Source organism: Trachypithecus francoisi, unplaced genomic scaffold (genome assembly GCF_009764315.1).
Source record: "Trachypithecus francoisi isolate TF-2019V2 unplaced genomic scaffold, Tfra_2.0 Contig00952, whole genome shotgun sequence".
Classification (NCBI taxonomy): Eukaryota; Metazoa; Chordata; class Mammalia; order Primates; family Cercopithecidae; genus Trachypithecus; species Trachypithecus francoisi.
In genome coordinates, this window is record NW_022681021.1 from 27,403 (window position 1) to 47,155 (window position 19,753).

The 19,753-nt window shown below is 46.2% G+C and overlaps 1 long non-coding RNA gene across 1 annotated transcript; it reads left to right on the forward strand.

The window, feature by feature from the left end:
- Positions 1–7: 7 nt before the first annotated feature.
- Positions 8–12,533, forward strand: LOC117090110. Its single transcript, XR_004439902.1, has 4 exons — positions 8–132; positions 11,346–11,426; positions 11,589–11,715; positions 12,285–12,533. It is a non-coding gene; the product is annotated as an uncharacterized LOC117090110 (long non-coding RNA).
- Positions 12,534–19,753: the final 7,220 nt, after the last annotated feature.

Consider the following 19,753-nt stretch of genomic DNA (forward strand, 5'->3'; position numbering starts at 1 on the left):
CAGTCGGGCTCTGCACTACATTTCCCAGAGGATCCCGCAGGCCGACACCACGTCTCGCGAGATTTCGGCTTCCTCTTAGCCAGGTGGCGGGACCGTTTGCTGTGCCGAATTAGCTGCCGCGGAAAGCTGAGGGTGAGGAATCCGGCTCCGGTCATTTTGTGTGTGGAGGGCTGAGGAGAGGACTTTGCGTGTGTGATCGCCATGGTTGCCGCGGGTCTTCGTGGTCTGTGACTGCGGCTGTGTGGTGCTGACTCTGGGTGATCAGGTGGGCGCTTGTGACTGCGCGCCCGGAGTGGGTGTGTGTCCCGGACGAGCCTCGTGGTGCGTGCGGATGTGGAGAACCGGTGACTGTGTGGTTGGACTGCGTGTCCCGGGGTGGGTGTGTGACTTTACCTGTGTGTGCTGTACCGTGTGTGCGTGAGTTGCAGGTCTGTGGCTGTGCAGGTGCAACTTGTATGGCCCCTTGGTGTGTGTGAGAGAGGAAAGTGTGATTGTCTGTGGGGCAGTGGGGAAGTGGATATGGGGAGGTGTGTGTGCGATTGGGGCTTTGTGTGTTCCCTTGAGAGAAAAAAACCCGTTAGGCAGTTAGGGTGGGTCCTTGATAAAACTCCTTTAAACAGAGAAACAGCCAGAAAAATCAGGCTGCAGGCACAGATAAGGAAAACTCCCACAGGGCGTTGTTCTGAAGACATTCCTCAGCTGCACAGATAAGGGACCGAGGCCCAACATAGAAACGCCTTTGTCCTTTGTGTGACCAGCGGGCTTCCAGCAAATAGTCGCTTCTTTTGTGGGCATATACACGGTGGGCTGTTAGATTTTGAAGGAAAGGTGAGGGTTAAAGAAGAGAGTTGGCAGCTCTATGGCGGGGACCAACTAAATCCCAGAGCCCATTGCCGCTCACAGGCTGGGGTAACTACAGGCCTGAGCAGGAGGGGTCTGGGCGGTATGGCTTGTTGCCTGGGAGAATGTTTATAAGCATGTTTCTTGGGCCTTTGCCCAGCAGGATGTGATAAGGAAGTCAGGCGGTTGGGAAGGATGTTTCTCACAGCCCAAACCACAATGGAATGTTTCCCTCTGACCAGGGTCTGTGAAATGGTGGGGGCTTACAAAATGGTGCAGCTTGGACTAACAGGTTCCGGCGGCCACTTTCCTTTTTTGGACATGCTTTAGACTGTGAGCCCAACCTCTTTGAATCATAACTTCAGTCCCTGATTGGTCCCGAGCCAAGCTTTCACTTCAGCCCCTGATTGGTCCTGGGCCAAACTTTCACTTCAGCCCCTGATTGGTCCTGGGCCAAACTTTCACTTCAGCCCCTGATTGGTCCTGGGCCAAACTTTCACTTCAGCCCCTGATTGGTCCTGGGCTAAGGTCCCAGGGCCAAGTTGAGTAGTGCTTTCTCCCAGACAGCCCACAGACCGACCAGTCAGCACATTCCTCCCCTTCCCGGTTCATAAAAGCCCCAGATTCAGCCTCCTAGTTGGCAACCCTCTTTCGGGTCCCCTCCGCTGGGCAGAGCTTTCTTCTTTTGCTTATTAAACGTCCGCTCCGACCTCATCCTTTGTGTCCATGTTCCTTAATTTTCTTGGCCGTGAAAGAAAGAAGGCAAAAAGAGCCTTTACCCTAACAACTCAATTGCTGGAGAGATTAGTGCATATTCTATGTGGCATCACACACCACAGCCCTGGGATTGAAAGCCATGCAGTTTATGGGATGGTGTTAATCTCAGTCCAAATAGGTGATAAGATCTTTAGCTTTGCTGTATTTTAGGGTAGGAATGAGATTGGGGGCTTGATCAATAGTTTGTACCAGTAGGACCAGGGATTTGCCCAGACATCTGTGAGTAAATGCTTCGGCCAGTTTCCATGTCAGTATTGAATTAAATTCTCATACGGTTCTGTGATTTTCTCAAATACAGATATGGTCTTTGTCCCTATTTCCTCGCATACAACTCCTAAAATCCTTGGAATCTCCTAAGTACTGGCTTTTTTCTTTCTTTCTTTCTTTCTTCTTTCTTTCTTTCTTTTTTTTTTTTTTGATGAAGTCTAGCTCTGTCACCCAGGCTGGAGTGCAGTGGCGCGATCTGCACTCATTGCAACCTCTGCCTTCCGGGTTCAAGCAGTTCTTCTGCCTCAGCCTCCCGAGTAGCTGGGACTACAGGAATGCGCCACCACGCCTGGCTAATTTTTGTATTTGTTTTTTTAGTAGAGACAGGGTTTCACCATGTTGGCCAGTCTGGTCTGGAACTCCCGACCTCAGGTGATCTGCCTGTCTTGGCCTCCCAAAGTGCTGGGATTACAGGCATGAGCCACCGCACTCAGCCTTTGGGTTTTTATATGTTAGCAATTGACCAATAGCTTCAGGATGGGGGCTGGTCATCAGAAAGACCAAGGCAGGATTAGAGGGTTGGGACTTTCAGCCCCTACCCTCCCACCCCTGGGGAGTGGAGGGAACTGAGGATTAAGTTGATGGCAAGTGGCCAATGGTTTAATCAATCATGCCTGGATAATGAAGCTTCCTTACAAACCCAAAAGGAGTGTATTTGGAGAGCTTCCAGAGAGCCGAACACATGGAGGTTCCTGGAGGGTCGTGCCCAGGGAGGGCATGGAAGGTCTCTGCCCCTTTCCACATACGTCGCCCTAGGCATCTCTTCATCTGTATCCTTTGGAATATCCTTATAATCAGCCAGTAAATGTGTTTCCCTGAGGTCTGTGAGCCATCTTATTCTAGCAAATTAATCTAACCCAAAGAGGGGGTTGTAGGAACCCCGAATTGAACCTGTCAGTCAGAAGTTCTAGAGGCTGGGACTTGTGACTGGTGTCTGAAAGGGGAGCAGTTTTGGGGGCTGAGGCTTCAACCTGTGGGATGACACTATGTCATGGTGTATAGTGTTAGAATCGAATTGGTGGACACCCAGCTGGTGTCTGCTGCAGAACTGATTCCTTGCTGTTGATGGGGAGAAATCTCATATTTTGAGGCCACAGAAGTCTTCTGAGTTGATTGTTGTGGTTTTGGTGTGAAGCAGAGGAAGAATACAGTTTGAGTTTTTTCCAAATGGGTTCACACTGGGGGTTCTCAACCTCGAATCCATCAACTCCATCACTGACTTTTTATTTATTGATTGATTTTTATTTTTGAGGTAGGGTCTCACTCTGTCTCCCAGGCTGGAGTGCAGTGGTATGATCTCAGCTCATTGCAGCCTTGATCTCCTATGCTCAAGTGATTCTCCTACCTCAGCCTGCCAAATAAGCTGAAACCAGAGGTACACACCAGCACTCTGGCGTAATTAAAAATAATTTTCAGTAGAGAAGAAGACTCACTATGTTGCCTGGGCTGGTCTTGAACTCCTGAGTTCAAATGATCCTCCCACCTCTGCCTCCAAAGTGCTAGGATTACAGGCATGAGCTGCCTCACCTATCACTGATTTTCTCTTTTATTTTCTTTTTTCCTTTGTTTTCTTTTCTTTTTTTTTTTTTTTTTTTTTTTTTTTTTTTTTTTTTTTGAGACAGAGTCTCACTCTGCCTTGCCCAGGCTGGACTGCAGTGGTGCAATCTCAGCCCACTGCAGCCTCTGCCTCCCAGGTTCAAGTGATTCTCCTGTTTCATCTTCCTGAGTAGCTGGGATTATGGGTGTCTGCCACCACACCTGACCAATTTTTGTGCAGGGTTTTACCATGTTGGCCAGGCCAGTCAAAAACTCCTGATCTTAGGTGATCCACCCACCTTGGCCTCCCAAAGTGCTGGTATTACAGGTGTGAGCCGCCACACCTGGCCTTTTGTTTTTTTAAGACAGGGTCTCAGTCTATTACCCAGACTGCAGTGCAGTGGCAGGGTAGTGGCATACTGCAGCCTTGACCTCCGGGGCTGAAGGGATCCTCGCACCTCAGCCTCCCAAGGAGCTGGGTTACAGGCATATGGCACCATGCTGGGCTAATATTTGTATTTTTTGCACAGACGGGGTTTTGCCATGTTGCCCAGTCTGGTCTCGAACTCCTGAGCTCCAGCAATCTTCCCACCTGAGCCTCCTAAAGTGCTGGGATTACAGGGAAGAGCCACTGCACCCAGCCTATCACTGCATTTTTAAAGGGAAGGAGGACTATAGTGAGATTCACTAAGAGTTACAGAAAAGGTAGAACCCTAGACAGATTTAAAGACAGAGATTATAATATACTGAGATGATAATATCCAAATTTAGCTTTCATAGATAGGGAAATTTGAAGTACATCAGGCTATAAGGTGGCATACTGTGCAACTAATTAAAACTATGTTTGAAAGAGAGCAAATACATTTTCATTATTATGAGTAATATTAAGCAACAATGAAAATAATAGAAATACTCAAGAAATTGATATATTTAAATCCTCCTTTTTTGGAAAGAGAAGTATTGATTTTTTTTTTTTTTTTTTTTGAGACAGAGTCTGGCTCTGTGGCCCAGGCTGGAGTGCAGTGGCCGGATCTCAGCTCACTGCAAGCTCCGCCTCCCAGGTTTACGCCATTCTCCTGCCTCAGCCTCGCGAGTAGCTGGGACTACAGGCGCCCGCCACCTCGCCCAGCTAGTTTTTTGTATTAGTAGAGATGGGGTTTCACCGTGTTAGCCAGGATGGTCTCGATCTCCTGACCTCGTGATCCGCCCGTCTCAGCCTCCCAAAGTGCTAGGATTACAGGCTTGAGCCACCGCGCCCAGCAATATTTTTAAAGATTCTAATCAAAACTTCTCTTTTAAAAAAATTGATTCGGGCCGGGCGCGGTGGCTTAAGCCTGTAATCCCAGCACTTTGGGAGGCCGAGACGGGCAGATCACGAGGTCAGGAGATCGAGACCATCCTGGCTAACCCGGTGAAACCCCGTCTCTACTAAAAAATACAAAAAACTAGCCGGGCAAGGTGGCGGGCGCCTGTAGTCCCAGCTACTCAGGAGGCTGAGGCAGGAGAATGGCGTGAACCCGGGAGGCGGAGCTTGCAGTGAGCGGAGATCCGGCCACTGCACTCCAGCCTGGGTAACAGAGCGAGACTCCGTCTCAAAAAAAAAAAAAAAAAAGATTCGGCCAGGCTCTGTGACTCACGTCTGTAATCCCAGCACTTTGGGAGGCCAAGGCAGGTGGATCACAAGGTCTGGAGATCGAGACCATCCTGGCTAACATGGTGAAACCCTGTCTCTACTAAAAAAAAAAAAAAAGACAAAAAAATTAGCCAGGCGTGGTGGCGGGCGCCTGTAGGCCCAGCTACTCGGGAGACTGAGGCAGGAGAATGGTGTGAACCCAGGAGGTGGAGCTTTCCACTGCACTCCAGCCTGGGCGACAGAGTGAGACTCCATCTCAAAAAAAACATAAAATAAAATAAAATTGATGAGTCTATGGAGATAGGGAGGGAATAACGTATGTTTATTGAACACCTAATATCCCACTTACCTGAATGTCATTTATTCTTTATTATAGTTTTGTTGTTGTTGTTGTTGAGACACGGTCTTGCTCTGTCACCCAGGCTAGAGTGCAGTGGGGTAGTCACAGCTCACAGATGTACACCACCATGCCTAGCTTCTTTTTTTATTTTGTTTTATACTATTTTTGCAGACTTGACTTGAACTTCTGGGCTCAAGCGATCCTCCTGCTTTGGCATCCCAAAGTGCTGGGATTATAGGCGTAAGCCAGTGTGCTCAGCCACTATTACAGTCTTGATAGTAGAAGTGTCTCAGTGTACTGGAAAACTTTGTCTAAATTTCGAAAAAATATTAAAAAACACATTGCTGTTATTTGGCCAACACAGATTTCTTTGCTCCATCATTATTTATTGGCATTATTAGCCTGTTGACTTTCAATTTCCTTAAATCCCTTTTGTTCCATTTTTGTTTTTTTTTTTTTTGGTCCCCCAAATAGAAGTTTTTTTTTTTGTTTTTTGTTTTTTTTTTCTGATACGGATTCTCACTCTTGTCACCCAGGCTGGAGTGCAGTGGTACGATCTCAGCTCACTGTAATCTTCACCTTTCAGGTTCAAGCGATTCTCCTCCCTCAGCCTCCCAAGTAGCCTAGATTACAGGCATGCGCCACTACAGCCCACTAATTTTTTGAATTCTTTTTTTTTTTTTTTTTTGAGATGGAGTTTCACTCTTGTTGCCCAGGCTGGAGGGCAATGGCACAATCTCTGCTCACTGCAACCTCTGCCTCCTGGGTTGAAGCAATTCTCCTGCCTTAGCCTCCCAAGTAGTGGGGATTACAGGTGTAAGCCACCAAACCCAGCTAATTTTTGTATTTTTAGTAGAGACAGGGTTTCGCCATGTTGGCCAGGCTGGTCTGGAACACCTGACCTCAAGTCATCTGCCCACCTCGGCCTCCCAAAGTGCTGTGATTATAGGCATGAGCCACTATGCCCGGCTTTTTTGTGTTTTTATATTTATATTTTTTAATTTATATTTTGATACGGAGTCTCACTTTGTTGCCCAGGCTGGAGTACAGCGGCACGGTCTTGGCTCACTGCAACCTCCACCTCCCAGGCTCAAGCGATTCTCCTGCCTCTGCCTCCTGAGTTGCTGGGATTACAGGCACCCGCCACCACACCTGGCTACTTTTTGTATTTTAACTAGAGACAGGGTTTCACCATGTTGGCCAGGCTGGTCTCGAACTCCTGACCTCAGGTGATCTGCCCACCTCAGCCTCCCAAAGTGCTGAGATTACAGGCTTGAGCCACTGCGCCTGGCCTTTTTTGTATTTTTTTTTTTGAGACAGAGTCTCGCTCTGTCACCCAGGCTGGAGTGCAGTGGCGCGATCTCGGCTCACTACAAGCTCCGCCTCCCGGGTTCACGCCATTCTCCTGCCTCAGCCTCCAGAGTAGCTGGGACTACAGACGCCCGCCACCACGTCCGGCTAATTTTTGGATTTTTAGTAGAGATGGGGTTTCACCATGTTAACCAGGATGGTCTTGATCTCCTGACCTTGTGATCTGCCTGCCTCGGCCTCCCAAAGTGTTAGGATTAAGTAGAGACCAGGTTTCACTATGTTGATCAGGCTGGTCTCGAACTCGTGACCTCAAATGATCTACCCGTCTTGGCCTCCCAAAGTGCTGCGACTACAGGCATGAGCCACTACACGTGGCCAAAATATTTATATTTTGATGGACATAGTTCACCAATTTTTTCCTGTGTGTTTGTGTTCATTTTAAGGAATGGTTGATCACATTCAAATAGATTCAAGTTTCGAGGTAAGAAATGAAACCACGCCGGGCGCGGTGGCTCAAGCCTGTAATCCCAGCACTTTGGGAGGCCGAGACGGGCGGATCACGAGGTCAGGAGATCGAGACCATCCTGGCGAACACTGTGAAACCCCGTCTCTACTAAAAATACAAAAACTAGCCGGGCGACGTGGCGGGCGCCTGTAGTCCCAGCTACTCGGGAGGCTGAAGCAGGAGAATGGTGTAAACCCGGGAGGCGGAGCTTGCAGTGAGCTGAGATCTGGCCACTGCACTCCAGCTGGGCGACAGAGCGAGACTCCGCCTCAAAAAAAAAAAAAAAAAAAAAAAGTATTGTATTATATATCTACCAACAAGACATTCGTTTCAGATTTTTTGGTTTTGTCTTCAAGGAACATTCTTCTGCATACAACTTCATACTTTTAAAATTCTCTGGCCTGGCTCAGTGGCTCATGCCTGTAATCCCAGCACTTTGGGAGGCCAAGTTGAGGGGATCGTTTTAGGCCAGGAGTTCAAGACCAGCCTGGCAAACATGGTGAAACCCGGTCTCTACCAAAAATACCAAAATAATTAGCCAGGTGTGGTGGTGTGCACCTGTATTCCCAGCTACTTTGATGGCTGAGGCACAGGAATCACTTGAACCCAGGAGGCAGAGGTTGCAGTGAGCTGTGATCACCTCACTGTACTCTAACCTGAGCAACAGATTGAGACTTGTCTCAAAAAAAAAAAAATTATTGACTGGGCGTGGTGGCTCACGCCTGCAATCCCAGCACTTTGGGAGGCTGAGGCGGGCCGATCACCTGCGGTCGGGAGTTTGAAACCAGCCTGACCAACATGGAGAAACCGCACCTCTACTAAAAATACCAAATTAGCCAGGTGTAGTGGCGCATGCCTATAAACCAAGCTACTTGGGAGGCTGAGGCAGGAGAATTGCTTGGACCCAGGAGGCAGAGGTTGCAGTGAGCCAAGATCGCACCACTGCACTCCAGCCTGGGCAACAAGAGCGAAACTCCGTCTCAAAAAAAAAAAAAGAAAAAAACAAAACTTTACTTTGGATAAGTACTTAGAAATGGAATTTCCAGGTTAGCCACTAGATATTATTAATGGATTTAATATGAAAAACCTTTTCTTGAGGATATATAAATCTTTAAAAGACAGGGTCCCTATTCTTTAGTTATAAATAAAGCAGCATTTGTAAGGTAATATTCAGAAAACGGCTGGGTGCGGTGGCTCAGGCCTGTAATCTCAGCACTCTGGGAGGCCGAGGCGGGTGGATCACAAGATCAGGAGATTGAGACCATCCTGGCTAACACGGTGAAACCCCGTCTCTTTTAAAAACATACAAAAAATTAGCCAGGCATGGTGGCGGTCACCTGTAGTCCTAGCTACTCAGGAGGCTGAGGCAGGAGAATGGCGTGAACCCGGGAGGTGGAACTTGCAGTGAGCTGAGATTGCGCCACTGCACTCCAGCCTGGGTGAGAGAACGAGACTCCGTCTCAAAAAAATAAATAAATAAAAATTCAGAAAATATCAGATAATATCATATAAAGTCCTCCTGTTCATGCTGATGACATTGGATGGCCAGTTAAGGATGACGCTTCATTCTGTCCCCTGCAACCACGGTCCTGTCATGACTAAATGATACTGACCCTATGAGAACACTGTGGATGTGAAAGCATTTCCTCAAGTTAGCTTTTTGGCCTGCTGGTTTTAATCTAACGATGGATATCCAAAGTGAAACTAATGGAGTGAAATGATGGTGCATCTGTTGGGGGGAATCAGAGACAGCTAGAGCAAGGGCAGACACCTGCTGAACTCATCTCTCCTAAGAGCGGAAGCGAGCAGCAGTGTTGCTAGCAGGGCTACTGCGCATCTGTACACGTGGCTCCAATGGTTCTGACTTGTTTTTTTCCCCAGTATGACCCTAATACATGGGGCAAGTTAGAAAATCAGAGTTGGCCGGGCGTGGTGGCTCACGCCTGTAATCCCAGTACTTTGGGAGCCAAGATGGGTGGATCACTTGAGACCAGGAGTTCGAGACCAGCCTCGGCAACACAGTGAAACCCCGTCTCTACTAAAAATACAAAAATTAGCTGGGCGTGGTGGCAGGCACCTATAATCCCAGCTTCGAGAAGCTGAGGTTGCAGTGAGCCGAGATCAGGCACTTCAGCCTGGGCGACAGAGCGAGACTGTCTCAAAGAGAAAAAAAAAGTGGGGAAAGGAAAAAAAGAAAATCACAGCTTGTTCGCCACTTGCAGCTAAAGCAACAACACACATGCACAAAAATTATTCAGTAAAAGCAAAACAGTTTTGATGTATCTTGAGATTTTGTTTTATATCCAAAGGAAGACTCTATCTTTTATGTTTGAACTACCCTTTGGAAAATGCCTTCTATATAACAAATGTTGTAATTCTCTTCTAATTGGACCTTGAGGTCTCTCAGGAGAATGGCTATAAACTCTAGTCTCACCCTAATGGGGCTCTAGGGGAGGGGCTTGTGGGTCTTTACAGTAGCCTTTCACTGGACATTTATTTTTCCTGGCCCACAGCCTAATGCTTAAGTGTCTGACCCATGGCCAGATGTCTCAGAGGAAACTTGTTTATACTGGCAGATGCCTTGCAACTTTTGTCTGACTTGTGTGCAGTTTATTCCTACCATGATACCCACTCTTTTTTTTTTTTGAGACAGAGTCTCAATCTGTCACCAGGCTGGAATGCAGTGGTGTGACCTTGGCTTACTGCAACCTCCACCTTCTGGGTTCAAGCAATTCTCCTGCCTCAGCCTCCCGAGCAGCTGGGACTACAGGTGCGTGCCACCACGCCCAGCTAATTTTTGTATTTTTAGTAGAGACAGGGTTTCACCATGTTGGCCAGGATGGTCTTAATCTCTTGACCTCGTGATCTGCCCAACTCGGCCTCCCAAAGTGTTGGGATTACAGGCGTGAGCCATCGCACCTGACCTTTTTTTTTTTTTTTGAGGCAGATCTTGCTCTGGTGCCTAGGCTGAAGTGTAGTGGCAGGATCACAGCTCACTGCAGCCTCAACCTCCTGGGCTCAAGCAATCCTCCCACCTCAGCCTCCCAAGTTACTGGGACTACAGGCATGTCCCACCACCTCTGGCTAATTTGTATATGATATATATTTTTGTAGAGATAGGATTTTGCCATGTTGCCCACCTGTGATTACAGGTGTGGGTTACCACACCCAGCCAATGTATATTTAATTAGCGAGGTGCTATCTATACTATTTTATGGAAGTATTAATTAGCGAAGTGCATTAGTGGTTTCTTATTGTTGTTGTTTTTGTTTGAGACAGAGTTTCGCTCTTATTGCCCAGGCTGGAGTGCTGTGCTGCAATCTCGGCTCACCGCTACCTCCACTTCCCAGGTTCAAGCAATTCTCCTGCCTCAGCCTCCCAAGTACCTGGGATTACAGGCATGTGCCACCACCCCCAGCTGATTTTGTATTTTTAGTAGAGACTAAAATGGTCTCTCCATGTTGGTCGGGCTGGTCTCAAACTCCCGACCTCAGGTGATCCATCCGCCTTGGCCTCCCAAAGTGTTGGAATTACAGACGTGAGCCACCGCGCCCGGCCAATAGAGGTTTTTAAACTTTTTGTAGATAGTTTTGAAAGATCCTGTCTTCCTTTAAGAAATGAGAAAAGGCTGGGTGTGGTGGCTCATGCCTGTAATTCCAGCACTTTGGGAGGCCAAAGCAGGTGGATTGGTTGAGCTCAGGAGTTTGAAAGCAGCCCGACCAAATGGCAAAACCTCGTTTCTACTAAAAATACAAAACATTAGCTGGGCATGCATGCCTATAGTCAAAGCTAACACAAAGGCTGAGGTGGGAGGATCACCTGAGCTTGGGAAGTTGAGGCTGCAGTGAGCTGTGATCATGCCACTGCACTCCAGCCTGGGCAACAGAACGAGACCCTGTCTCAAAATGAAAACAAAAACAAAAAAATGAGGCAAGAGGAAAAAAAAATAACAAGAAAGAAAGTGGTAAGGGAGGAGTGCCTATTTATTAAGCTTTTGTTGTAAATAGTAATTTGCATATCAGATGTTCACTGTAATATTCTTTCAGTTTTGCCTGGCCTACAGCTTGCTGTGTGCTTTTGTACTCTGTTTCATTTATTTAGGAAATAATATATCAGTGTGTTTTATTCATTCCCAGCTCTAACCATGGAATATTGGGATTGTCCCATTCTGTGAAGGAGGTTTGCCGGTCGCAACAGGAATATTCATGAACATGGAGGTACTTTGTTGAAGTTACACAAACTTTTTTACTCTTCCCCACTCTCATCCTATCCAGTCTGCTCACTATATTCTTCCATCCTTCAGCACCCTTCTATCTCTTCCTTCATCTTAAAAACCTTTCCTTTAATTTCAACAGCGCTGCATGGGTTTGTCATTTCAGGGGTTGGTCATGTTCCAGGATCTGTTTATAGACTTCTCTCAGGAGGAATGGGAGTGCCTGGACGCTGCTCAGAAGGACTTATACAGAGATGTAATGATGGAGAACTACAGCAGCCTGGTCTCACTAGGTAAGGATGTCTATCCGCAAATAACTCATGAATTTTGGGTGTACCTTTTAATTGTCTGGGTGAATTTTTACCTGTTGCCTAGGGAATTGTTTTGTGTTTTGTAGATTAAGAGATGGGCAGCTCTTTGGGGTCCCTCCATCTTCTCCATGCTTCAGACCTTTACACCTTTCTCTAGTCCTTCATGAGGACTAAGGGACTAACTTTGAATTCAGGAACAACAGGAGTATGTCTTACTTCTTTTATTTCTTTTTTTTTTTTGAGACAAAGTCTTACTTACTCTGTCGCCCAGGCTAGAGTGCAATGGCGTGATCTCAGTTCACTCCAACCTCCGTCTATGGGGTGCAAGCGATTCTCATGCCTCAGCCTCCTGAGTAGGTGGGATTACAGGCGTCCACCACCATGCCTGGCCAATTTTTGTATTTTTAGTAGAGACAGGGTTTCACCATGTTGGTCAGGCTGGTCTTGAACTCCTGACCTCAAGCAATCCACCTATTTTGGCCTCCCAAAATGCTGGGATTACAGGAGTGAGCCACCATGGCTGGCCGTCTTACTTCTTTTCTTATAAACAGGTCTCTGTAGCCCAAAGCCTGATGTGATTTCCTTACTGGAGCAAGGGAAAGAGCCCTGGATGGTTTCAAGGGACGTGCTGGGAGGATGGTGCCCAGGTGAGTAAGGACTGAGCAGATGGGGAAGACACTGCTGTTTAGAACCCAGCCTGTCAGGGAGGCAGCACCATACAGGTACTGGTTGAGGAGTCTCTTCCTTAAGGTCCCATGTAAGGGTTGTGGCCTAAGAAACATGGAGAAAAGTCACAATACCCCCCGACACACACTTTTAAAAATGTATTTATTTATTTATTTTGAGATGGAGTCTCACTCTGTCACCCAGGCTGGAGTGCAGTGGCGTGATCTCGGCTCACTGCAACCTCTGCCCCTGAGTTGAAGCGATTCTCCTGCCTCAGCCTTTGAAGGAACTGGCATTATAGGTGCCCGCCACCATGCCCAGCTAATTTTTGTATTTTTAGTAGAGATGGGGTTTCATCATGTTGGCTAGGTTGGTCTCGAACTCACCTCAGGTGATCCACCTGCCTCGGCCTCCGAAAGTGCTGAGATTACAGGTGTGAGCCACTGCGCCTGGCCAAGAATCCCCTTTTATCTTCACCTTTTCAGTCTCTACTAATCTCTTGTCATAATTTCTTCCCATTTCAAAGAATAAAGTTACCTTCTTTCGGAGCCATCTGTTACCTCTATCTTGGGGCTAGTTCTTTCCCTTTGAAATTTAAACCTGTGTTCTTGCTTTAAAGAAAAATCTTGCCGGGCGCGGTGGCTCACGCCTGTAATCCCAGCAGTTTGGGAGGCCGAGATGGGTGGATCACGAGGTCAGGAGATCGAGACTATCCTGACTAACACAGTGAAACCCCTCTCTACTAAAAATACAAAAAATTAGCCGGGCGTGGTGGTGGGCGCCTATAGTCCCAACTACTTGGAGGCTGAGCCAGGAGAATGGCGTGAACCCGGGAGGCGGAGCTTGCAGTGAGCCAAGATGGCCCCACTGCACTCCAGCCTGGGCGACAAAGCGAGACTCTGTCTGAAAAAAAAAAAAAAAGAAAGAAATCTTTCAAAATATATTTATTTATTTTTCATATTGATCCTTAACTTTTTTTGTCTTGTCTTTTCTTTTTTTTTTTTTTGAGACGGAGTCTCGCTCTAGCCCGGGCTGGAGTGCAGTGGCCGGATCTCAGCTCACTGCAAGCTCCGCCTCCCGGGTTTACGCCATTCTCCTGCCTCCGCCTCCGGGAGTAGCTGGGACTACAGGCCCCCGCCACCTCGCCCGGCTAGTTTTTTGTATTTTTTAGTAGAGACGGGGTTTCACCGTGTTAGCCAGGATGGTCTCGATCTCCTGACCTCGTGATCCGCCCGTCTCGGCCTCCCAAAGTGCTGGGATTACAGGCTTGAGCCACCGCGCCCGGCCGTCTTGTCTTTTCTTATCTAGTTTTCCTTTGATGCAGCCATTTCATTCATCAATGGATATTCACTCACTTTTTATTTTTTATTTTTTTTAAACAGAGTCTCACTCTGTCACCCAGGCTGGAGTGCAGTGGCGTGATATTGGCTCACTGCAACCTCCGCTTCCTGGGTTCAAGTAATTCTCCTGCCTCAGCCTCTTGAGTAGCTAGGACTACAGGCATGTACCACCACACCTGGCTACTTTTTGTATTTTCTGTAGAGACAGGGTTTCTCCATGTTGGCCAGGCTGGTCCTGAACTCCTGACCTCAGGTGATGCACCCGCCTTGACCTCCCAAAGTGCTGAGATTACAGGTGTGAGCCAGCATGCTTGGCCTGATTCACTTTTAATCAACATTTATTGACTTAAAAAAATCATAAAGCCTTCTTTTCTTGGTGGGTGACAGTTACAGAAGATATAAGCTCTCAGAATTACAGTCTAATTTATTTATTTATTTATTTATTTAGAGACAATATATTGTTGTGTTGCCCAGGCTGGAGTGCAGTGGAGTCATCTTGGCTCACTGCAACCTCTGCATCCTGAATTCAAGCAATTCTTATGCCTCGGCCTCCCGAGTAGCTGAGATTACAGGCACGTGCCACCATACCTTGCTAACTTTTTGTATTTTTACTAGAGACAGGGTTTTGCCACATAGCCTAGGCTGGTCTTGAACTCCTGAGCTAAGGCAATCTGCCCACCTTGGCCTCCCAAAGTGCTAGGATTGCCACCATGAGCTACCACACTCAGCCTAATAAAGGGTCTAGATCATGTGTATAAATCACTTTCTAAAAAGTAGACTCAACCAGGAGATTTCTAATATGGTGCTTAGAAGAAAGAGCTGAAGATATAAATGTGAAGGAATAGGATATGGCTGCTTTTAGTAGGAAAAGGTACACAGAAATGATTGTGTATAAAAGAGGACAATAAGTTAAATATAGAAGACTTCAGTGTCAAGGAAAAGGGAGTGATCCATTTTTAGTAAGTTGGTGACAGTCAACATGGGCAAAAATTGGGCTGTAAGTAGCACAGACTGAGGGATTTTTCTTTTGAAGTAGAAAAGATAAGGCATTGCCGGGCGTGGTGGCTCATGCCTGTAATCCCAGCACTTTGGGAGGCCCAGGCGGGCAGCTCACCTGAGGTTGGGAGTTTGAAGCTAGCCTGACCAACATGGAGAAACCCCGACTCTACTGAAAATACAAAAAAATCAGCTGGGTGTGGTGGTGCATGCCTGTAATCCCAGCTACTTGGGAGGCTGACGCAAGAGAATCGCTTGAACCCAGGAGGCAGAGGTTGTGGTGAGCCAAGATGGTGCCATTGCACTGCAGTCTGGGCAGCAAGAGTGAAACTCCATCTCAAAAAAAAAAAAAAGAAAAGATAAGGCATTTTATTTTTCAAAATGTGCTTTTAAGTAATGCAAACTATCCATTTTAAAAAGTGTTTTAATTGTGGGATATAGATGACTTTATTTTCTCTTATCCATAGAACATTACAAAAAAATTTTTTTAATTATTAACTTGATTATGGAAGTCTTTGAACATACACAAAAGTAGAAAGGATGGTGGAATGGACATCCCCCGAATCCATTTCCTAGCTGCAGTAGTTATCAATGAGTTTCCATGTTTCCAATCTTATTGATCTATGCCTGTTGACTTCTGCACCTTCCCTGGAGTTTGTTAAAGCAAGTCCTGGATATCATGAGTTCAGTACTATTAAATGTATAGGTAGCTTTTCAGTGTTTCTTCTCCTTTTTTTGTTTTAGTGACAGGGTCTCTCTGTTGCCTATGCTGGAGTACGGTGGCACAGTCACAGCTCACAGCAGCCTTGACCTCCAGGACTGAAGTGATCCTCCCACCTCAGCCTCCTGAGTAGCTCAGACTACAAGCACACACCACCACACCTGGTCAATTTCTAATTTTTTTTTGTAGAGATGGGTTCTCCCTATGTGCCACAGGCTGGTCTGGAACTCCTGGGCTCAAGCAATCCTCCCGCCACCTCACTTTCCCAAACTGCTGGGATTACAGGCATGAGCAACTGTGCCCAGCTTGTTTCTTCTCTTTAAAATGACTGCTCTGAGGTATCTTTATTTAAATGGACATTTTCATATTTATTTTTCAGATATGAGATTCCTGGGCCATTTTTTTTTTTTTTTTTTTTTGAGACAGAGTCTTGCTCCGTTGCTAGGCTGGAGTGCTGTGGCACGATCTGGGCTCACTGCAACCTCCAACTCCCTGGTTCAAGTGATTCTCCTGCCTCAGCCTCCCAAGTAGCTGGGATTACAGGCACGTGCCACCTTGCCCAGCTAATTTTTTTTGTACTTTTAGTTGAGATGGGGTTTCACCACATTGGCTAGGATGGTCTGGATTTCCTGACCTCGTGATCTGCCCCGCCTCAGCCTCCCAAAGTGCTGGGATTACAGGTGTGAGCCACCGCCCCCGGCCTGGTTTAAACTTTTTAAAACTCATGACAGTCTAGGACAGAAATGCATAAAACACTGGAGTTGCCTCATCCAACTCAGTTCAGACAAGTATTCGTAGCTGGTTAATTTAAAAGTTTAAAGTGAAAAGATCTGATATCCCACAACCATATGATTTTAGATGAGAGCATTTAATCAGAGATGGGTGGATCACTTGAGACCAGCCTGGCAAATGTGGCGAAACCCCCTCTGTACTAAAAATACAAAAATCAGCCGGACATGGTGTAGCATGCCTGTAATCCCAGCTACTCAAATGGCTGAGGCACAAAATTGATTGAATCCGGGAGGAGGAGGAGGAGGCAGTGAGCCAAGATCACACCACTGTACTACAGTGTGAGTGACAGAGTAAGACTCTGTCTCAAGAAAACAAAAAAAGAACTTTTTAATTTTCATGATACCATTTTTTTTTTGAGATGGAGTTTTGCTCTTATTGTCCCGGCTGCAGTGCAGTGGCTCCATCTCGGCTCACAACAACCTCCGCCTCCTGGTTTGAAGTGATTCTTCTGCCTCAGCCTCTGAGTAGCTGGGATTACAGGCATGCAACACCATGGCCGGCTAATTTTTGTGTTTTTAGTAGAGATGGGGTTTCACCATGTTGGTCAGGCTGGTTTTGAATTCCTGACCTCAGGTGATCCACCTGCCTTGGCCTCCCAAAGTGCTGGGATTACAGGCGTGAGCCACCACGCCTGGCCTCATGATACCATTTTTAACCCATGAGCTTTCATAAATGTTTTGCCTTTTTTTTTTAATTTTTATTTTTTGAGACAGAGTCTTGCTGTGTCACCTAGGCTGGAGTGCAGTGGCATGATCTCGGCTCACTGCAACCTCCACTTCCTGGGTTCAAGCTATTCTCCTGCCTCAGCCTCCTGAGTAGCTGGGATTACAGGTGCCCGCCACCACGCCCAGTTAATTTTTGTATTTTTAGTAGAGATGGGGTTTCACAATGTTGGCCAGGATGTCCTCAATCTCCTGACCTCAAGTGATCCACCCGTCTCTGCCTCCCAAAGTGCTGGGATTACAGGCGTGAGCCGCCATGCCCGGCCATTGTTTTGCCTTTAAATTTTTCCCATTTTTATAGTTTTTATTACTGAATTTACTTACTTACTTACTTACTTACTAGTCTCTGATAGCGTGGCAAAGCATCTTGTTTGAAAATGGGCTCCCTGCTGGGAGTTCTGCTTCATTCTGTATACATACTATACCTGTAAGGTATGAGTCATCATTTAAGGTTTTAGTTTTTTATGTGAAGGGACTACACAAAGGTTCTTGCAATCCAGTTTCAACAGATGGTCTATGAAAGCTGTGCTGTTCCATACAGTAGCCACTAGCTACATGTGGCTAATTAGATTTAACTGTAAAGTAATTAAAATTAAATAAAATGAAAAATTCACTTCTTGGCTGGGCACAGTGACTAACACCTGTAACTCCAGCGCTTAGGGAGGCTGAGGCAGGAGGATCGCTTGAGTCCAGGAGTTCAAGGCTTCAGTGAGCTGTGATCGCACCATTGCGTTCCAGCCCAGGTGACAGAGCAAGACCCTGTCTCAAAAAGAAAAAGAGGCCGGGCGCAGTGGCTCACGCCTGTAATCTCAGCACTTTGGGAGGCTGAGGTGGGTGGATCACTTGAGGTCAGGAGTGGTCCGGTCAACATGGTGACCAGCCTAATCAACACAGTGAAACAACATCTCTATTAAAACAAACACACAAAAAATTAGCCAGGTGTGGTGGCAGGCACTTGTAATCCCAGCTACTCTTGAGGCTGAGGACAGAGAATCGCTGGAACCCAGGAAGCAGAGGTTGCAGTGAGCCAAGATCATACCACTGCACTCCAGCCTGGGTGACAGAGCAAGACTGTCTCAAAAAAAAAAAAAAAAAAGAAAGAAAAACTATATTTCCTGTTTGTGCTTCCTTTTTATGTTTCATCTTTTCTACTTCATTATTTGGTTTTATTTTCTTACTAAGTTTTAAGAGTGATTCATTCATTCATTTTTTTCATTTATAATTATGGTAAAATATACATAGCATAAATGTGTTACTATTTTAACCATCTTTAATTGTATTCATATTGTGCAACTGTCATTTCTAGAATTGTGCACATTCATTTCTAGAACTCCTGAAATTCCAACATAATCACGACAGATCTACCCATTTGGGTTAAGAAGAGGCTTCTATTTACTAGTTATCTCATTGTTAGCATATCCCAACGGACCCCTGCCAAAGTTCGCCCCTCAGATAAACAAAAGCTCAACACTATAAAGCATGGGAATATTCATTGTTGGCTAGGAACAGACCATCTCTGACACTGCCAGGAAGCATCAAACTAGCCACTCAAATGAAAATGTGCCTACACTTGGAATGAGTAATCTCACTTTTTGGACTGTCTACTACAGAAATAAAAGAAGTAGCTAATTCTGATATATACAGAAACACATTTCCTGGAATAGCAGTAACAATCTAAATGGGCATTAACAAAAACTGGGACGGGCCAGGTGTGGTGGCTCACGCCTGTAATCCCAGCACTTTGGGAGGCCAAGGCAGGTGGATCATGAGGTCAGGAGTTCGACACCAGCCTGGTCAACGTGGTGAAAACCCCGTTTCTACTAAAAATACAAAAAATTAGCCAGGCGTGGTGGTGCACACCTGTAGTCCCAGCTACTCGGGAGGCTGAGGTAGGCAAATTGGTTGAACTCAGGAGGCAGAGGTTGCAGTGAGCTGAGATCATGCCATTGTACTCCAGCCTAGGCAACAGCAAGACTCCGTCTTGAGGGAGAAACAAAAAACAAAAAAAACTGTGACATTATGGTATATCCACATAATGGGATATGATGCAGCTATTCAAGGAAATGATGTAAATCTGTCAATAGCAACTTTAAAACTATCCTTGATCTATTGTTATCTGGGGGCAAAAGTTGCACACCAATATACATAGGACAATTCTATTTTTATAAAAGGAAGAAAACGCACACATCGATACACATACATCATATATGAATGGGTGAATATGTGGATGTGCATAAACTTGGGAAAAGAAACACTCCAGACAAGTATGCATTCCTCTGGGGGTAGAAAATCATGTGTTCCAAATAGAAAGAAACATTTGCAAATACACATCTTCCTGGAAATAAGATTATGTAATGTGCTGAAAGTATAGTTCGGATCTCAGTGAACAAGTAGGTGATATGGCACTTAAAACATTGGCTCAAGGCCGGGGCGGTGACGCACATCTGTAATCCCAGCACTTTGGGAGGCCAAGGCGGGTGGATCACAAGGTCAAGAGATTGAGACCATCCTGACCAACATGGTAAAACCCCATCTCTACTAAAAACACAAAAGTTAGCTTGGCGTCGTGGCGGGCACTGTAATCCCAGCTACTCGGGAGGCTGAGGAAGGAGAATCGCATGAACCCAGGAAGCAGAGGTTGCAGTGAGCCAAGAACACGCCACTGCACTCCAGCCTGGCAACAGAGCGAGACTCCGTCTAAAAAAAAAAAAAAAAAAAAAAAGCTAAAAACTAGATATATATAAAAACTATCTAGTTGCTTTATTTACTAGTGGTGTCAAGAC